The sequence below is a fragment of the Perissodus microlepis genome, chromosome 11 (assembly GCF_051167445.1).
Source record: "Perissodus microlepis isolate ML-2025 ecotype Zambia chromosome 11, ASM5116744v1, whole genome shotgun sequence".
NCBI classification, from domain to species: domain Eukaryota; kingdom Metazoa; phylum Chordata; class Actinopteri; order Cichliformes; family Cichlidae; genus Perissodus; species Perissodus microlepis.
This window is the reverse complement of record NC_140471.1, coordinates 10,704,552-10,724,392: the sequence shown is the minus strand read 5'-3', so window position 1 is coordinate 10,724,392 and position 19,841 is coordinate 10,704,552. Positions and strand designations below refer to the sequence as shown.

Below are 19,841 nucleotides of genomic sequence, written 5' to 3'. Positions count from 1 at the left end.
AAATGAATGGCCTCCCTATCTCTACTGTTGTTTTACTCTTTTAATTTGCCCATAAAGCATTTTCAAGCAAACATTGTCACGATAGAAGTCAAATGTGCTGACTAGCAGCATAGCCATGAAGTCAACACACTGGAATGCACTTCCATCCCCACAGGAGCAAAAGGATGAATTAATATTTGATTGACATGTAGTGAGCCAAGCTACCGAGTGTAAAATGTGCGCTGAAAGAAAGGAAGAAAGTACAGAGGGAGGGGCATTATGATTGATTGACTGTACCTACTGAGCAATTAGAGTGAGATTAATTGGTTAGTCGTCACTTCATTTGACTGTTATTAGCCAAGGAACTCCTCTCTGGAAACCATTTAAATGTGAGATAATTGACATAATTGTTCTGCAGACGACAGAACTCCTGTGGTACTACAGAACATAGTCTGTGGGCTAACAAGAGAAAAGGATTAAAGGAAGAAAAGAAGGTTGAAAATCAGGTAAAATCAAGAGGAAGAAACAATATTTTGCACTCGTGCATATTTTAACAACATTTGAGGTCAAGGAAACTTACTGCTTGTGTGTTTTGGGCTGTGGATTAGCCAGGATATGTCTCCACACTAAGTGAAATTCTTCTTTATTACATATACATGCACACGCACTCACACACATACACACACGCCAACACAAGGTCGGACTTAAAAATTAGAGCAGGGTATGAGGCGACCTTGTGAGGCTCCCGTTAACCAAATAAAAAGTGTATAGGATTTATGATCCTATCAAAGCACTAACACATAACACATCGTATATTCCTAAGCTCATTATCCATTAATGATCTTCCTAACTCATTCACTTTAAATGTTCATAATGTTTTTTAATATTTAAATATACTGCAAATATTGAATCGTTGTATAATTAATCCAATGCCTACTGCAACTGAGCGCATATTTTTAAACCTCTGTCTTTCCCGTTTTCACTTGTGCGATAAAACATTCAAACATTTACACTCTGCATATCAGTGTGGGAGATCAAGAGAAGTCAGCCTGCAAAATAAGCTGTCACAAAGATTAGATGTCATCAGTAGCATTGAGGCTCTAGCCCAAGATTGCAATAGCATTCATTAAAAAAAGACATCAAATTACACTCCAAAGTGACGGTAAACTATGCGTTTTTCAGAGATATGATACAAACCAATTAAGGATAATGTCTGTTTTCCCAGTTTTAGGATTATCAGTGTGATAACTAAGCAGAAGACTAGAAGATGCATTGAGATATATCCGGCGCTGGAGGATCTTCCATGGGTTCAAACAAGGATGGTTCTGCGCTGCATCTGCAGCCAAATCTGTTTCTTGTGTCCAATTCATAATGAACTGTTTGGATGACTGATTACATATAAAGTAAGTATCTCAGAGAGATGACACAAACAATAAATAATAATGAATAATGTTACAGTAAAATGATATTTTTTTAAACTTACATAAGCTTTTTCACTGAGTAAGAAACAGAACAGCTACACATTTGCAAGGCGTGGAGTTTACTTTGGGAGTTACACGCCCAAAGGAAATAAAGGGCCCAGATGACTGTTAATTCAAGCTGACCCTTAAGGAACCCACATTAAGGATTACAAGACATCTTGTCCTATATGGAGTAATTTAAAATGACTGCAGGTAGTACACTGGGTTTAACTCCATGTTTTTATTTCAATATTTTAGCATGCACCCATTAAAGAAATGAAACCTATGAATGTGTTTAAAGTATTCTGCATTACTGAACATGTCTCCTGTTAGTACTGCACTTTTTCCAACAAGATCAAATCTACCCAGCGTCTGGAAAGAATTACAGTATGTTACAGTTGAGCATATCGTTCCCTCGGTGAACAGGAAATGGTTTATTTCTCCTGAGTGGAGCCTGTCCCAGCTAGGGAAGTGGCTAACCACATGAAGCTAGTGCGATCCAATCTGTTTACACACAGTAATTTGCACAGGTGAGAGAGGATGGGCTGCTGGGATGAATGTAGGAGCCTTGTTTAGTTCTCACCACTGAGGAATTCAGGTTGTTAAAAAAAAAAAAAAAAAAAAAAAAAAAAAGTAAAAATCATGAATTGATTTCATTTATTAAGCTCTGCTAAGATTTGTTCAGGCTTCAAATCATGTGTGCAAAAAAGGTGTGATGGATTTGTTTCAAAGTGATAACAAATGTAGGGAATGAAAAGATGTCTGCATTTAATTAAAGTGCAGCTGACATGAATACAGTCACGTAATATGGTATAGACAAGAAGGTGTGACGAGACACTGTCTTGGAGCTATAAATATACAACAGTTCGTTATCAGGTTTAGTTCTATGACAGAAATGCAAGCAGCACAAAGTGGTTTAGCGGTCTGCACATTCAAAAGCAGCACTACTATTGCTTTGACTGAACCAAGGGTCAGCTGGGGCCTTTTGGAGCTTTTACTCCCATATATTTTTGGGGCTTTTAAACAGATGTTCCCATTTCCTCCAGTTCAAAGACATATCAGGTAAATTGGACTTGAAAAGAACTTCCCTGCTGCATGTATGGCTGGCTTCACATCCAGCTCAATTCATCATAGCCAAATTTTACAAAGAAAAATCTGTCTTACAAAGGTAAGCCTGTCTGGAGGAAGAAAAAGAAACCAAAAAAAAGTCTTACAGTTGAGCCGCCCTGCTTTATTTTCACGTGCTCAGGTGTGCTCATTAGGTCCGTGGTATCAACTGCTTCTCCTGCGTTAATGTGGAGGTGTTGTTGGCAGGTCATGGACGCACAGAAGTGTGAGTCTGACCCGATCATCTGGGCCTTGTACAAAGAGGCAAACAGGCAGACATGCACAAGTGCACAAAGGGACACACTCTTGAGTCTTCCAAAGATTCTTGTATTTATTTAAAGAAAGCGAGTCTTGACAAAAGATGACACAGCTCCTAATCAACCTGGTCTCTCCATACAGCAGCCTCATTGAAAATACGTTTGTGTCGTCTACAAACTATCTATCTATTTGTACTTTTGAAAAGCAAACAGAAGGTTAGGTATTTATTTTACATGTTTTTCATTATTCTGTGCTCATTCCCCCTCTCAACAATCTGCGTCCTTGATCTCCGTGCTCTGTGCTAGATTTTAACTTTGTCACTTTCTTACTTTCCCTTTCAATCCAAGGTCATGCAAAGGTTACTTCATTGTGACAACTTTCCTTTATTTTTTGTATAACATACAACAATTCATCCTAGCTCTGGTGGATATTGCCATTCTTATGAGGTTATTCTGACTTGTTTACAACCTTTCCCTCCCCTTTCTTCTCCTCAAATCATTCATTTGCCCGTCCACATTGCTGATCGTTCATCACCGATACAGCCGTTCCTCCGTCTTTATCATCCATCTTTAGCTGCAGTTGTTTATGTCTGCTTGACTCTCTGCCGTGCTGTTTACTGACCGCCCTTGCTTTTTTGGGCTCCTCTCCTTCAACTCTTTACTCTGTTCAATTTGTTATAACTTCTTTCATCCCTTTCCATCTGTAGCACTTGAATGCATGCATTTTAAATGGACTTTTTCCCTTTGTTTTCAGCTTTCCATTCAGTCTGCTCACCTCTGCTGAAAGTTAGGTCTTTATTAAACAATCCTTTACCTTATTCCCCATCTTTCGTCTGTGTGTAGTATACATTCAAAACTTGTTCCTTTCGGAGACCTTATGGAGCTCTTCCAACTCTCTGAGATCACATACTGATAAATGCCTATCGTTATTTGTCTCCAAGGATGAAAGGCAGTAAAGAAATCACAAATATTTGACCACAACAAACTTGGTAACACCACCCCCCTGTAACGGGTACGTGCGTGTGAGGGGCCTGAGGTGTAGCGTTTGAAGGCAGACCGAGGGGCAAGAGTATGCACACAAACACACACACATGCGCACGCATACATCGTCAGGCCCTGTCAGACATCCATCTCACACTTCAGTAGGCTATTTATTTTTTCTGTTTTATTTATGCAGCAATCTCCTTTCAAATTCAGCTCGCACCCATTCGTCTGACTGAGCGGCTGCCCTTTCTTTTCAAAGTGTAAAATTTCATAGACCTTGGGCAAAAATGGAAGAATGGGTGCGAGGGAGAGAGAAGAAACACTGCTAAGGTAATAACCTGATTTCGCCTCAGTTGGTTTTGATTTAAGAGAGGAAGAGTGTGTCAGAGAAACAGCAGGAGCTCTTCTGTCTCGCTTCCATGGCAGATTTTTGAAGAGCGAGGAAAGAGAGGGAAGGAGACGCAGAATGAAAGGAGAGACAACGCGAACAAAGAGAGATAGAGACAGTGAATCACACCCCATGCCAATAAAGTGAAGTGAACTGACACAAAGAAACAGAGATACCATTGAGAAAATGAGCGTTCTACAGAGGGAGACAGGGGAAGGGAGATGGAGAGGAACGAGTTGGGGGTGGGGGTATTATCAGTGAATGAATTTTTAATAGCACAGAGATCAACCATGCCCAGGAGCTCAAACAGAAATAAATACCTTGCCTCCTTACTTTAAAACTCCTTTTAGAAAATATAACCACAGTACACAGTGGGGGTTTTTTTTCCTACCAGGGCTTTTAATCACTCAGGAAAACGTGACAGCATACCTGACACCAGAAAACAAGGAGGAACCCTGACAGCAAGACGGGCAGGGACAGAGAGGCTTATGGGTAAATACAAGGTTGCACGTCACTCACACCACATACACACCAGCCAGCTGATTACCCCAGGTGTCTGCATTCACACATGAGGAGCATTTGAATTTTAAACTCTTCCAAATACATGTGTCAGCCCTCGCCCATCTGTCTGTCACCCTGCAAATGCCCTGACAATAGCACGAGCACAATTAACTTAAGCTGAGAGAATGTGCCAATTTACCCCCAATTTCCTGCTTACAGCGTCAGACGTTCCTTTCAAATGTGTATTTTTTTAGCATAATATATGAGGCAGGCCATTTCACTTGCCAAAAGCATCTCCATTTCAGCAAGGTTGTCCCAATTTGCTGATTTTGAAGCACATACCAAATTAGCGCGCAAAACATTGCAATTTTACCAGCTGCTGCGTGTTCTGTTCAAGTGTACGTCAACGTGAAAGGCGATTTCAGTTTAAAATCTGGTCCGTGGTTCTTTCTATTTACATTATAGACTCTTCCAATTCTGTAGTTGTTCTTTTCCCGGAAGGTGTATTCAGAGAGGAAGAAATGCTGTGAATTTAGCCTTTATATTTAAAGAAATTAAAACAAGTTTATGAATTGTGCATTACTGCTAGCCAGCAAAAGCTAGGGAACTTTGAGTCTGCACTACAAGTGAATAAGGATATGTATTAATAATTATTAACCATATTCTTATCATCAAAGGACATTAATAATAATTTCTACCTTAAATGATGCATATAGCTTCTTTAGACATGCCCAGATAGCTGTAACTGTCAGTGTTGGAATAATCTCTGTTCCCTGTGAGGTTGACACCCATCGCTAAGGCTACAGATATGATACAGTACCAAGTAAGTGGGAAACCAAGAAAATGGGAAAAAGATCACCAAAGTTCTTTAGAACAGCTTCAGAAGAAGGGGACAGCAGCTGCACTGAACTTCTCATTGCATTTCTTGCAGAGGGAGATTTATGCAATTACATTTAAAAAATCATATATGTCTTAAAGTAAGTGTGTGCAACTCTTTTATTCACTTGGTTAGCATTTGCAGAATTTATTGGCATCCAGATCCAAGCATTTGGACAGTTACTTATTTGTTTGTTTGGCAGACCATTCAATGTCAAATAAAAATGAACGCTCTTTCAAAGTTAATGGGGTGTTTAATACGCTGAACCTGGGAAATCACAGTTGGAAACTCTTTGAAACAATGGAATGGACTTTCATAAAATACGAGCTAATATAAGAAATATCTAACGATCTACGAACTACATAGCAATCTACACTCAGTACATGCATTTCTACTCAACAGCTGCAACTCTGAATGACGCTTCCTTTTTGTGTAAATGGTTTTTTCTTGTGCACGTGATGGTACGTTCTAAAGGATCCATGCTCTACAGAATAATTCTGCATTAATTTCACAGTTGCAATTGATCTGCATATTGTGACAGCCCACACACATGTGTGCAGCTTCAACTGACCCCTTTGCTGTTTTCATACTTAATTTGTCACACCCTTAGTTGACACTATAAATGTAAACGTTTCTTCATAAAACAAATACAAATGGTTAAAGTGAGACTTTACGTATGTCCAGTTATCCAATTAAGGTGAATTATTCTTAAACGTTTCGTGAGTTATTCTTTGCCTTCATCCTATTATCCGACTCAAACCTGTCAACAAATCTTAATACAGGGAGTCATGTTAAATAAAGCTCAGTTTACCTTATTCAGATTTTCTTAAGTAACATTCAGTAGTGTTCCTAAACGACATTATCATCGAAAAAGACGCTGAAGCATATTAAATTTATTTGCATCATTTATTGTCTAATTTGCCCCTGTAGGAGGAAGATCAGGCTACTCTTTTCCTGGCTGAACTAAAGAAGCAGCGGAGTCCTTCTTCATAAAAAACCTGAAGTGCTTTTTCTTCTTTTGCAGGCACAGTTCCTGCAGATCTTTGTTCTGCGCTGTGAGGTTTGTCATCTCATTGAAAAGCTCTGTATGCTGCAGCTCAAGTTTCTTACACCTTTTCTCCAGTTCTTCTATTTTTCCTGCTTTTCTTCGTGCTTTTCTTTGAGCTCTTTGTTTTTCTCTTGCAGTTTTCTTTTAATGTTTTTCTTCTTGAACTTTCTTTTCCTTGTGCATGACGTTGTTTGTTTGTTGTACTTTGTCAGGTATGGCCAGTAACTCTTGATGTCTCCTCTGCAGGTCGTGAAGTGTACACTGGATGTCTTTATGTATTTATTTTCTGTCATTGCTTCTCCTCTTGCATTTCAGTGTTTGTGTACTGTACTTTGTTGCAAATGGGTATTTTTGCTCACCATTGCTTAGATTTTACTCTTCTTTCTGTGCATATTTTTTCCAGTTCTTGTTTCTCGTCCTCAATTTCAATGTTTCTATCATTTGCTTTGTTGTATAATACTCTTAACTGTACTTTTCTTCTCAAACTCTTGGAGATCATGTTGCATTTCTTTTTGCATCTCTTCCAGTTGTTCTTTGTCCTTCAGTAGTTGTGCATTTCTTTTGAGTGCTTGTTTAAACATCACTTGAAGCACTTCATATTCTTCTCCATGCACTGGAGCTTGCATTGCATCTCCTGGTCTTTTTCTTGAAGCTTACACTGAAGGTTCTTGATCTTCTTTCTCTTGTTGCAGTTGTGTATTTCTTTTGAATGCTTCATTAAACATCACTTGAAGCCCTTCATTTTTCTTCTCGAATTGCTGGAGCTTGCACTGCATCTCTTGGTCTTCTTCTTGAAGCTTGCACTGCATCTCTTTGTGTATTGTGCTTTGGAGTTTGCACTGTATGTCCCGGTGCTTCTCCTGTGTTGTTTTTCCTTTATACAAAGCTCAAATGCTCTTCTGAGGGTTTCAAAAAATCATCGCACTGAGGAGTGCTGGGGTGATCTCTTTGTCTTGGGTAGTGTTTTTTTTTTTAGACATTTTGATACCTTGTAACAACGCCTCTGTAATGGATCCGAATGTTTTCAAATTCTTCTTAGTAGATGAATGTTTGACAGCTGCAAACCAACTGACGTATTGACTGAAAACTGAAATTAAACTTCAAATTTATTTTGCTTCCTGAGGAGTTATGACAACAGGCTGTGTATATAAAATTTAAAATGTATCATGTTGGAGTGTTTAATACACTGAACCTGGGAAATCAAAGTTGGAAACTGTTTGAAAAAAAGGCTTTCGTAAAACGTAAAAAAAGTCAGATGAATCATGGGATATAGCACAGAAGCTGGAAAAAGGCACAGACTGCACAGTTCAGAAAGCTAGCATGCACTGAGTGCAGATTGTTATGTAGTTTGTACATGATTAGATATTTCAAATTTAAATTCAAATTTTATTTGTCACATACACAGTCATACACAGTATGATATGCAGTGAAATGCTTACACAACTGCTCGTGACCTAAAGAAACAAAAAAAAGGCTATGAATAAGATAGGAAATAAATATGAAAATTAAAAAGGGTCAATTTAACTAGGAAGGAATAAAATAAAATATAAAAATTAAAGTTAAAAATGAAATAACTGTACAACAACAAATTAGAATGAAGGGTAAATTTAACTGGGAAAGAATAAGATAAAATATATAAATTAAAGTTTCTTACCATCTTATTAAGAAAAAATTGTGATTCCCAGAAAGTCACTTCAAAAACATACTTGGTCTAAAACTGCATAAACCTTTGTTATTGTTACCTTGTTATAGCTAAAACATGCTGTAGCAGCAACCTTATTAGCCAGTAATTTCTCATGGGACACTGACAGATCCAAACCTGCTGTGGTCTGGCTACAAGAACATGGCTTGAAGCCTGCATGGATGGATTTTGATGGACTCTCAAGATTGAGGACCTTAAATGCTTGCCAAACTAACAATGTTCCACCTCTGTACACTGAAAAATGTCTTTGGCTGTATATTCTTAGTATCATTATCCTGTTAAATTATGAGATGCTGTCCAGGTTAATCATTCTCTAATGAGTTCTGAGTGCTATGATCCTATATACAGTACTATGCAAAAGTCTTGAGTGACCCCTCATTTCTTCATATTTTGGTTGGAAAACGGGATATAGGTTGAGTGATTTATCTAAACGTGCAAGCACAATTTGTGCATTTCTAATGTGCTCGAAAGTCAATGTTTGTTATAACCACCTTAGAACTTTTAGGCAAGTGTCCCAATAATTTCTTTGAGTAGCCTTCAAGAAAAGTTCTCAAAGCGCTTCTTTGGGGGGGTTCTTTAAAACGCAAAATACATTACCAACATGGCGTACAATGTTGTTAATATAATGTTCCCTGTCATTTCTTCTGTGAACACCGTTGTTTTTAGAATGTTTGATTTCGGCAAAGCAATTGGCCTTGATTTTATCAGATGTGCTTTTTGAGTGTTTCTATTATGCTAACTTCATTTGCTTTTCTTGTCGGTACTTGCAGATGGCACGTAATTACAGCATATTTTGTATGAAAACCTTTAAATAACTTAGAAAGACAAGAGCTGCCCACAAAGTGTCACATATCCAATTACTTTTAAACCTTTTCGTTTCTAAGTTTCATAAACTTAACATAAACTTCAAGTCAAAGTTGAGATATGGCACTTCAATTGTAGTGTCCTCTACTTTATTTCAAATTAAATCACCACTGACTCTCTGATCACAGCGAGAGAGGACGGTGGTGCAGAGCCAAAGGAGATGATGTGGTCTACGCAGTGATGGAATTCATTTCTTTCCCAGTCTTTGTGTAAGAGTCATTTCTGTTGTTTAACAAATCTATTGACTTTTTATTTTTGATTTTAAGTCAACAGACTGATGAAAATTCCAGCAAGCAATTTCAGAGAGCAGTTCAGCAGTGAGTTTTTCAAAAGCAATATGGATCAACAACCACAGAGAATTTGGGATTTGATTGTTGTAATCTCCTACAGGGGAGATGAAGCCATATTGCACTACACAGATACTGTGCAAAATCTAATTAATCCAACCTGAATCTGAATTAACTAAAATACAACCTGTCTTCTTCTTCTTCTTCTTTTTTTAACCCCAACTCCAAACAGCTCTCCTTGTATGTATTAAAACACTTAAATAATTTTATACTTCTAGAAGTAGAAAATAAAAACCCAACAATATATAACATCGCATCCACTGAACTGAAAACCATGATTTTGTTGTTGCTCGTAGAGAAAGTATCTTCACTCTACAGAAAAAGCTTTTTTCTGCCTCTATTCATGTAGAAAAAAATGAATGATCTATAAACACCACTTACACATTTTACTAAAATTGCTTACTTCTAGGATTATATTGTTAGGATTATAACAATTGCCAGAGTTGTATCAATAGTATAATAAGAATATGACTTTGGAATGAACATCATATCATGTTTCTGGGCTCTCTCTGTTTTGGAGTTAATCTACCATATTTGATAGCAGCTGTTGTTTATTTTGCCTAGAATGGAGGACTGCAAGCACTGGGTTCTATACACAAGAACTGTTTCATACTGGTAATGCACAAAGAATAATAAAATATAAAGAAAACAGACAGTGTTTTCATCCCTGGGTGTCAAATAGTACTCTTCTGTCAGAAGTTGCAGCCGTCAGCGAGGGTAGCAGTGGGTTCACCTATTGCCTTTAGTTTAGATTTAGGTACCTAAACTATGTAGACTCAATCCCACCATGTTGCAATCAGAGTCTGTCTGCATAAATGAGTATTTCTCATCTGTGATGCATCTCTTTGCAATAGGGAGCTGGAAGCCAAATTCAGAATCAATCCTTTAGAAAAGATAGGTTGTCAAGCGCCTGTCATTTTGCCCTCCTAGAGCAACTATGTCACTATTTGTGGAGCCGTTTCTGAATTTCTCTTTCAGATCTATAAGGTTCTTACTGGACTTAAATTTCTGTTTAATGTGAATTTCTTTTGTATGCAGACAGAAACAGATTTGCTATTTTCACCAAATTCACAAACAGATTGCAAGAAAATGGCAACTTAACTCCATTCACTGATAGCAGACTGATAGCAGCGAACTACCTTAGTCTTATTGCCCTTTTTATAACCATCTTGATGCACTGAAGTTGCTTTGAAGACAACAACTGACTACAAGTGGACCCCATCTTTAGAACAACCATTTCAAAGACAATGATATAACAAATTCATTGCACAAAGTCAAAATAATTTTGGTAATGCTGCCTTCTCCAACCACTGTTGGATAACACAACAGCAGCATTTGATCCTTTAGAGTCAGAACAGGCTGAAAAGCAGTAACATGCTGATACAAACTGATGAGGACTGAGGGGGAAAAAAGCAGAGTAATGTTTGTTCACTAATGTTTGTTCACTGCAGGTCTGAAATCTCTAAAAGTGGAAAATCTATAAAATAAATAACATTTTGCCTTCTTTTCATAATAACTTCAAAATTGTTTTGGGCACAATAAGCAGCTAATCAGTGACTCTAAATGAAAACTTTTTCCTTGAGCCACTCCAATATCTGTGCTAGCCATAGTGATAATAGCAGGTTTCACAGACTTATAAAGCTTCTGCGTGCTCATCTCCAGTGAGACAAACAAGGACAAACACGCACGCAAACAATGTGTGTTTCACCGAAGCCGACTCAGCTGTAATAAAATAATATAAAGTTGTACCACATTTCAGTTCATATCGGAGCAGTGGTATTATTCCCTGCACCTATTCCTATTATCACGGGCTCTCAAAATGACTCAAATTAAAACTCACATTAATCCGACAGTGTAATCCCTCTACTGCATGGAACAGTCTTTTCAGTCTGAGTGTGGATTAGAGAACACTGAGACCCTGTGTTGGTGGTCACTGGTGTATAACACCTCATAAAGATAATATGCTATGTGTGTGCGCGCTTGTGTTTTTCCTGCTGCGACGGTGGTCAGCACAATATAGCACAAAAAGCTTGCGTGTGTGGGAGGGGTAGGGTGTTGTACATGTGGATAATGTGCTTCTTTTACCCTTTGTGGTTAACTGGTGAAGAGGAAAATCCCTATGAGGTGGTCTTCTTGCTATGTGGACTACAATGAAAGCGGCCTGTAACAGAGGAAATGGTGAATTAATAAAATAAGCCCCCTGAGTAGAACACTGTTTGACTAGTCAGAGGGCACAGAAAAGGGATGGAGCGAAGGGTTTGGCAGAATAAAGAAAAACCGAGAAGCACAGATAAAATGGCACTGTTTGGACATGTTTTGTGGCTATCTATATGTTTGCAGTGGTGCGCTGAATATCTAAAGGCCTAATGCATGCTGAGTATATTTCATATTATCCTTTGGTGAATCAAGAAGGAAATAAATATATAAGTAAATGACAAGTTTTTGTCTCAGTGATCCCCGAACAAGACACACACACACATATTTTTTTGCCTGCCCTTCTTACTTACAATCAAGCAGCTTATCATGCTGCTCACACAGCATCCTGTACAGCATCTTTAAGTATCAATAAAACCCTAGCTGTAATCACCACATTAAAAGAGAGGACAAATGCACCTCTTGACCCAGACACATCTGGTTAATGGAAATCTGAAACATTAATAAAAACGCTATCGGTGAGCAATGCTCGGCTGCACACGCCTCAGTCGAGCTGTGAATGAATATGCTCATTTTGCACGGTTGCTACATACCGAATGGGCACAATCTTAAAGGTGTTCCTTACTATAAAAACAGTTCATCTTCATTTGAAACAATGATATTATTTGGAGTCTGTGTTTGTGGATGTGTACGCATGATCCATAAAGAGATGTACACTATGTATATATTCATAGCTGACTTTTATGGCTGTGAAAACAGGTCCCACTAGTCTACAGTGGCAAATAAGCAGATATTATTTCATTCATCACCCCTAAGAGCTTATACTGTAGACCAGTAAAGCTGAATGCTGATGAGCTGACCATGAATCACTGCAACATCAAGTATGTTTATTAGAATGCTATTCAGATTTATTATTTAGTCTGGTCTGGTATTGTGACTTTGTTAAAATCTAATATAAATGACAACATTATTGCTATTTGACACTTTGGCAAATGGTTAAATAAAAAAATAATATGCCTAAGATGTATTGTTTCCATAGCGGCAACAACAACAGCAACTTCGTGTGTACCTACTACTGCACCCATTTTTGCAGAGCTGCTGGAATGGCACACCAAATGAATCATTTACAGAAAATTTTGATTTGTCAGTGCAGGATACATGGATCCTGGTCACGCTGTATAACAAAAGCATGGGTGGGCATTTACAAAGTGTCAGGTACAGTGCAGAACAAAAATCTCCTAATCTCCTTACTCTTTGCTGTTCATTATTATTTTACAGGGCAGCCGTCCCAAATACATAAGGCCCCTACCCTGCTCAGCCCAGTCTGCCAAGCACCAATGCTGGGTTTGATATTCTTCCAACATCCAACAGGCTATGATTATTTCATTCCTTTTTTAACATAACGCATCAATTATTCAACCTTTGCGAGACCAGATTTGATTGCGTTTTTATTTAACAAAAATGACTGTGTGTGCGCGCGCCTCCACCCATCGAAAGGAAGACTGAATATAAAACGTTCCGCAAAGATAATACCTCATGGCTTGAAAGAGTGATGGATGGTGAAGGGGGTGGAGTAGAAGGAGAAAGAGAGAGAGAGAAAAAATACAAGTACTCTGGAATAAATGATGACTGCATTAGCATAGGATAGCACAGGGTCCCTTCACTCTACAATAAATTGCTCCCCGTCTTCAAGGCAAACTGCCCACACAACAAGTGCAGCCATGACATTGGAAAGCGGGTGTGCACGGGTGTTTGCTTGGACTGATTCTGCTGGAGTGTAGCACTGCTGCAGCACTGCAACAGCCATGAAAAAAAGATTTGGTTATTATGTAGCAACACAAATCTGTTACATCCAGGTTTTTCAGTGTAGTTAAGTAAGGTCAAACACCCAGCGGTTAGCGGGGTAAACTTTCACTGTTTAAATGTAATGAAGGCCTTAAACTTAGCGCTCAAAGCATTTCATTTTTGTATTAATTAGTCTGCGATGCCCAAGACTCATTAATTCACACCTTTTCAAAAAATTATCCCTTTATCCCTTCGCCTCATTTCCTCTTTTTCTCTCTCTCTCTCTCTCTCACACACACAGGCTCACTTCACCTCTCTCTTCCCTGCCATTCTTCTCCTCTCCTCGCATCCTCATCTCTGCTAATGAGCCTACTTAAATCTATGCCAAAACACAAACAGCATGAGAAAAAGAAATAGGTACAGTGCTTAGTCTGTTTGTTAAAGGATTCATCATGTGAGCTGTTTTCAATAAATAATAAATGCAAGCGCTGACTTTTGTCTGCAGACGAGACTTTGGAACATGAATTATGCATTGTTATTCTTGGATAGGCCAACACAGGGACAAGGTGGCAGTGTGTGTTGTGTGTGCGCGCGTGGAAGTGTGTGTACATGGGGGTAGATCCTGATACACACTGCGAAGACAATGTTTCTGAGGCTTTACAATCAAGGCATGTGGACACAGCTCACTGTGATTACAACTCGAAAGACATTGTTTTGTTTGCAAATACACATGCTGCCTAAACCTTAAGCTCCTGGAAACTCAGCAAGACGTTTCTGTTTCCAGTTAGAAAGTTGAAAGGATCGCAAACTGCACTGCTCGACTATTATTAGTCGTTTATCTTATTCTAATCAAGTCTCTTTTATGGTTGGATGATGAAGGGCAGGATGTGTGTGTTTTCACTCAATTGCCCTGTGTGTGTGTGTGTGTGTGTGTGTGTGTGTGTGTGTGTGTGTGTGTGTGTGTGTGTGTGTGTGTGTGTGTGTGTGTCTATGTGTCTGTGGGAGGTGTGTGAGGTGTGTGAGGTGGTCCTCCTAGCACATTTGTGTTCACAGTATTTTTCCATTTGATCCCTTCTCTCTCCCTTTTCTCCTCTTTTTGCAGCTTTTCCCTACCCTATAATCACTACGACAACAAAGGAAGCTTCGTTCCCGCTAGACAGTGGAAAGGTTTCACTGGCAATGCTAAAATATCTGTGTGTTTTCCCCCCCACTTTATTGTCTGTTGTCACCAGGAAATATGAGTAAAGAAAAAAAGCTTGATTGAAAATCAGCAAAGAAGAGAACAATTACAAAGAGGAGAAAAGAACTCACATCCGCCCGTGACAGCAATCATCACTGATCTCTGCTGTCATTTTTACTCCACAGTAAATAATTCATCAAAAGAAACAAAGGGGAAACAAATATGCAAATAAACCCCAAAAAGGCCAGTAACATCGGCCTAATGCCACAAGGGAAGAATAGCAGTGGATTATTATCATGGCAGGTTATGACTGTGATGAATCTGAATTTTTCTTGTTTCATCTACCTTGACAGTACTGAAGTCACACATACACACAGGGGGAAAAAAACCTGGAGGGATTTGAGGGTTTGATTGAGGAGAGGAGGGAGGGGAGGGATTAAGGACAAGGGGAATGGAAGGATTGGGTGGAGGGGCAGGGGGGTAGTAGACATCGGAGGGAAGAAGAAAGAGATTTGGGAGGGGATGGAAGGAAAGGAGGGAGGGAAGCTTTTGAGGGTGTATTCGACAGTACTGTGAAAGGTAGCCATCAACGGCTTTGATGAAAAGTGCAGGCCTTCTAAAGCTTAGGAGTGACAGCATATGATTTGGTCAAAGCATGAAGCTTTTCAAAGGTAGACATTCTCACTCCCATTCATCTCTCTCAGGTTGAATATAACTTTTGGGCTGAGCTCTGGCAAAATTCTGAATTGGTTTGACAGATTGACTGCATATTGTCCCTGTGACTTACTGACAGTCGGCTGCCTGGAAATGTAGACATCTCGAAATGAAAGGGGATTATATGTAATGTTTCAACAGCACTAAGATCACAGGGTATTCAGAAAGACACATTTTGTATCTAGAAAGTGACACAAAATATGTATGTCCTGTATACTTTAAAGAAACCTAATCATCATTGCCCTGTTTCTCCAACAGCAGCTATACAAAACACCAAGATGTAAGAGTAATAGCTTTGAATGGATTTCCAAAACTGAAATTTCAGTGTTAAAGACATACAAAAAGACATCAAATACTTTTTTTACATGTTATAAAAGTCAGTCACCCTTAAAACTAACTTCATCACTCCTGCAAATGCACCTCTTGTGTATGTTATGCAGCAGAGTGTGTGTTTCCTACATTTGGTTACATACTCTTCTTGGAGTGGTGCTTGAGGCTTATTAGCAGTTTGGCTTGGTAATGTGACAATATGGACAGGCTTTCTGTGCCAACAGTCGTTAAAATCAAGGGCCGAGGTTTACAGTCCCAGGTCAGTGATAATAGGCAACGAGTCTGTCAGATGATACCACTGTGTCATTTTCATTCACATACATAAATACATAATGTTTGAAATTGCATGCAATTTAACACCTACGCACACAGATGGACAAACACACACTCATGATGCTGCTCTTACATGTAAAAGCATGCACAAAATTGAAAACACATGTCTGTGAGGCTCTGGTCCGGCAAATGTGTATAGCTCTCTCTCTCTCATACACACACACACATACACACACACACACACACACACAGATAATAGTGTCTAATTTAGGCCCTCATATCTGGAGAGTTCTCCAGAGGACTACATTTCATCAGGAATACACCGATGACCTACATACTAGGAATACACATACACACACACACACACACAGTAATATATCCACAACATGCTTCAACACTGCCATACATCCCTAGACTATAGGGATCTGCATGCAGACACATATAGTTCACTCCCCATACACTCTGGGTGCCACTCTTCACACCTAATCAGTAGCACATAAATGCAGAAGTGTAAACATGCCTCAAGTCAATGTGCTTCCATTCACCCACTGCAAACACACACACATACACACTGACTGTATGCAAAAAAGATATGAACTCACATCCACATTAAAAGTTTGAAACATATCCAAACAAAGACCTATAAAGTATAAAATGTAAATCACATATATACACACTGAAAGGCTGTAGCTATAATATCTGGTCACATTACAGCACATTAGAGTAGATTAAGATTAAATATGGTTTATCCTATACAGAGATAAGAACAAAGATATATGTGTATAACAAGATTAACAAAAATTCTATTCGGGTTATTGTTTTTATCCTGACGTGATCATTTCAGCACTCACCAGAAAACTCTTTGTAATGCTGCTTCATTTAGGACTCCAACCGAAACAACATTCAACATTGCGGTTGATTTCCACTTTGAGTGGTCCTGCTGTCCTGCTTGGGGCAAATCTTCCAATAATGTGATACAGAAGCCGCACCATGTTTCTGCTGAGGAGGACTGCGATTGCTGTATCGATGCTGTATTATGCATTCTGCTGGCACCAGACAGACCTCCAGTCATCATTCATCATTCATGGGCATCGTCTGTCAGCATTTCAGTCTATGGCCAAGAGGACCTGACAAAGAATGACAGTGAGCAAGAGAAAAAAGGAGGAAAATGTAACTAAATGCACCAGAAGGCCTGATTCATACACAGTCATCAAACACTAAGAAAGAGATTAAGTCAGAAACACTGACAGAATGAAAAATAAGGAGATAGAGTAAAATGTCGACTTTTATGAAGGAGAGAGGAAAGAAGAGTTGCCTGCAAAAAACAGACATATATTATTTCTATGAAACACATCCTGAAATCTTGAATACTGAAAAAACATATTCATCAACAGGTTAAGAAGACATTTAGAGTCCCTGCAATAAGACTTTTGGCAATAGCTGGAGACACAGGCAAAGACATTTATGGGTTGCTGTCTGCTCAATGCCATGCTTATAAATGGCTAAAGGAACCTGACTCATACATCTTATTGGTTTAGAGAAGAAGGAACTGAGGTTGGGACCACAAATGATGCAGAAATAGACATTTGAACCAGCATGGAAACACATTAACTATTTTCACATTTATGGGTGGTTAGAGGACCTGACTCATACATGGTGGCGTCTATACTTCCTTTTAGCTCCAAAGTTTAAAATTTATAGCTATAGCAGCTTTTGGAGCTGATGTTGGACCACAGCTAATGGCGTACTCATTGGATTGTAATATACTGTATTTCCAATTGAAGCAGACACACTGCCTTATCTGTGATGTTTATGCAACAAATGAAAGATTCTAATTACGTTTCCATCACTCAGTAAAGACCATATTAGGATAACTGATAGGAATCTAATTGAGACACAGAAGTTATTGGATGTTACTAAACAAGTATCAACTTTTCAGGCTTTAGGCAGTATTTTATTATACTGCTTCCTCTTGAACTAAAGCAACCTCGGTTATGTGTAGAAATATCGATTCCAGCTTCACTCCCTAAATGAGTATACAACACATTCACAGCCTATGATTATATAATTATCTGTTGCCTCAGTAAATCACTCTAATTATAGGCGCACTGCATGCGACAACTGAATGAAATGCAGGCTGTGTTTTCATGTACATAAATTGAGCTCGTAGAATCAAAAGATTCTGGTGTCGTTTATTTCAATAATAGCACGATCTGTTTGAGGCAATGCATCTGAAAGTTTGCACATTAGTAAGATGATCAAGATGCTGATGCTGATTAAATGTGCAAATATTGGAAAAACTTACACAAGACAGCTTTTTGTCTGTCTGCAAGGGCGATGACATTAATTCCTACTTTAATAATCAAAAGCACAGACACTCATCTGCTGACACTTATACTGACCTTCTGAAGCAAAAAGAATGAGGCGCAGCCTGAAAGTTCTGCTTGTGCCACAATATTACAAATTTTCTATCCACATTTCTAGAGTAACAACAATAAAATTTGTTTTTTTAGACTCTTATAATCTTTGTAGAGATAAGTTTTAGTTTCCACTGACAGCTGACTTACAGCTATCTTTCTTCAAGCTACAACCACTATTTGGGATTGTCAGCATCCTTTACATCGAGTTCCAGATGCTTCTATTAGGGCTAAAGTTTAAGTTGTACGAAGGTAATACAAATAGATACAGGTTGTCCTTTGTTCCATCTGTTCTTCTTTTTGTTTGTTTTTGTAACAGTGTAGGATATTTGGACCTTGTATTGTGTTTTGTATAATGCACTATAATTATGTATTGTGTTGTGTTGGTCTACTGTCTGCTAAGGAAATTGCCTTGTGGGGAAAGGTTTTACTTTTGTACTCTGCCTTTCAAAGATGGTCTCCAGACAGATTTATTTCCACATATAAGTGCATTAATCAAGGAACAGTTAATAACACATTTTAGCTAGTGCACGACAACATGCCCAGTCTGGAGTGCTTCAACGGGATTGCTGAGGTTGATAAGAGAAATGTCCTGACATATATTGGATGGACTGCCATGTAGTTTGGTACACAAATGTCATGTCCCCATCAGGATTTGAACAGATTTTTATTGATTTCTTTTAAACTGGCACATAAAATTAGGGATTTTTTCACTATCCAATTGTTGTTAAAGTGCTAGCATTTAGAACGTCTGTGATGATGTATAGTCTCATAGACATACAAACATGACCATAGATTTTCTTTACATTGTTTCCCTTTGCTTTGTTCATTTCAAGCATCATTTCTAGTTTAAAATCATAATTTATTCAAAATTATTTCTACATTCCATCAATGATAAAGCAGCTACATATAAAAAAAAATATTTAAAAATTAAAGGTATCCCAAAGTAACAAAACTGTACAAACGAGGACCTTTAGTTATAGTTACACTGTTGTTTTTCTTTATGTGCTCCTGTCTGCAAAATTTAGCAACACAAACTGAATGTTATGTAATGAGGTAAGTTGCAAATGAAAAGTATTTATCTGAAATAAGAAACAAAGAAGAGGGAAATTTAAAGAGCAGTCAGACAGAGAGTAAGAAGAGGTTGAGTAGAACAAACAGCACTTTGTAATCACACATTCACACTGTGCTACCAAAGAGCTCAGCTACTGTTATGTAAACCAGGATGAAACATTCATAGCCAAAAACCTCATCGGACTATCGACCCATTGAGATTGTGCGTGAAAGACGCATATGGAGGGCTGGCTACTATCTGAGTCTCATCCATAAAAAACAGGAATGCTTAGAAAGGCTCAGTGTGTTAGACAGATGTCAAACTTACTGAATTACCGGTACACTACTTAAGAAACACTTTTACTGGCATGAACTGAAAAATGCTTCCAGAGAAACTAAAGTTGTATTGATAGGGATTGTT

General features: G+C 38.5%; 1 long non-coding RNA gene across 3 annotated transcripts in view; it reads right to left on the bottom strand.

Moving 5' to 3' along the window:
- Positions 1-19,841, bottom strand: part of LOC146377286 (uncharacterized) — a 113,242-nt gene that overhangs the window by 14,659 nt on the left and 78,742 nt on the right. For all 3 annotated transcript variants that reach the window (XR_014801584.1, XR_014801585.1, XR_014801583.1), the window contains exon 4: positions 16,802-17,077. This is a non-coding gene — a long non-coding RNA (uncharacterized LOC146377286). The remainder of the gene's footprint in view (positions 1-16,801; positions 17,078-19,841) is intronic.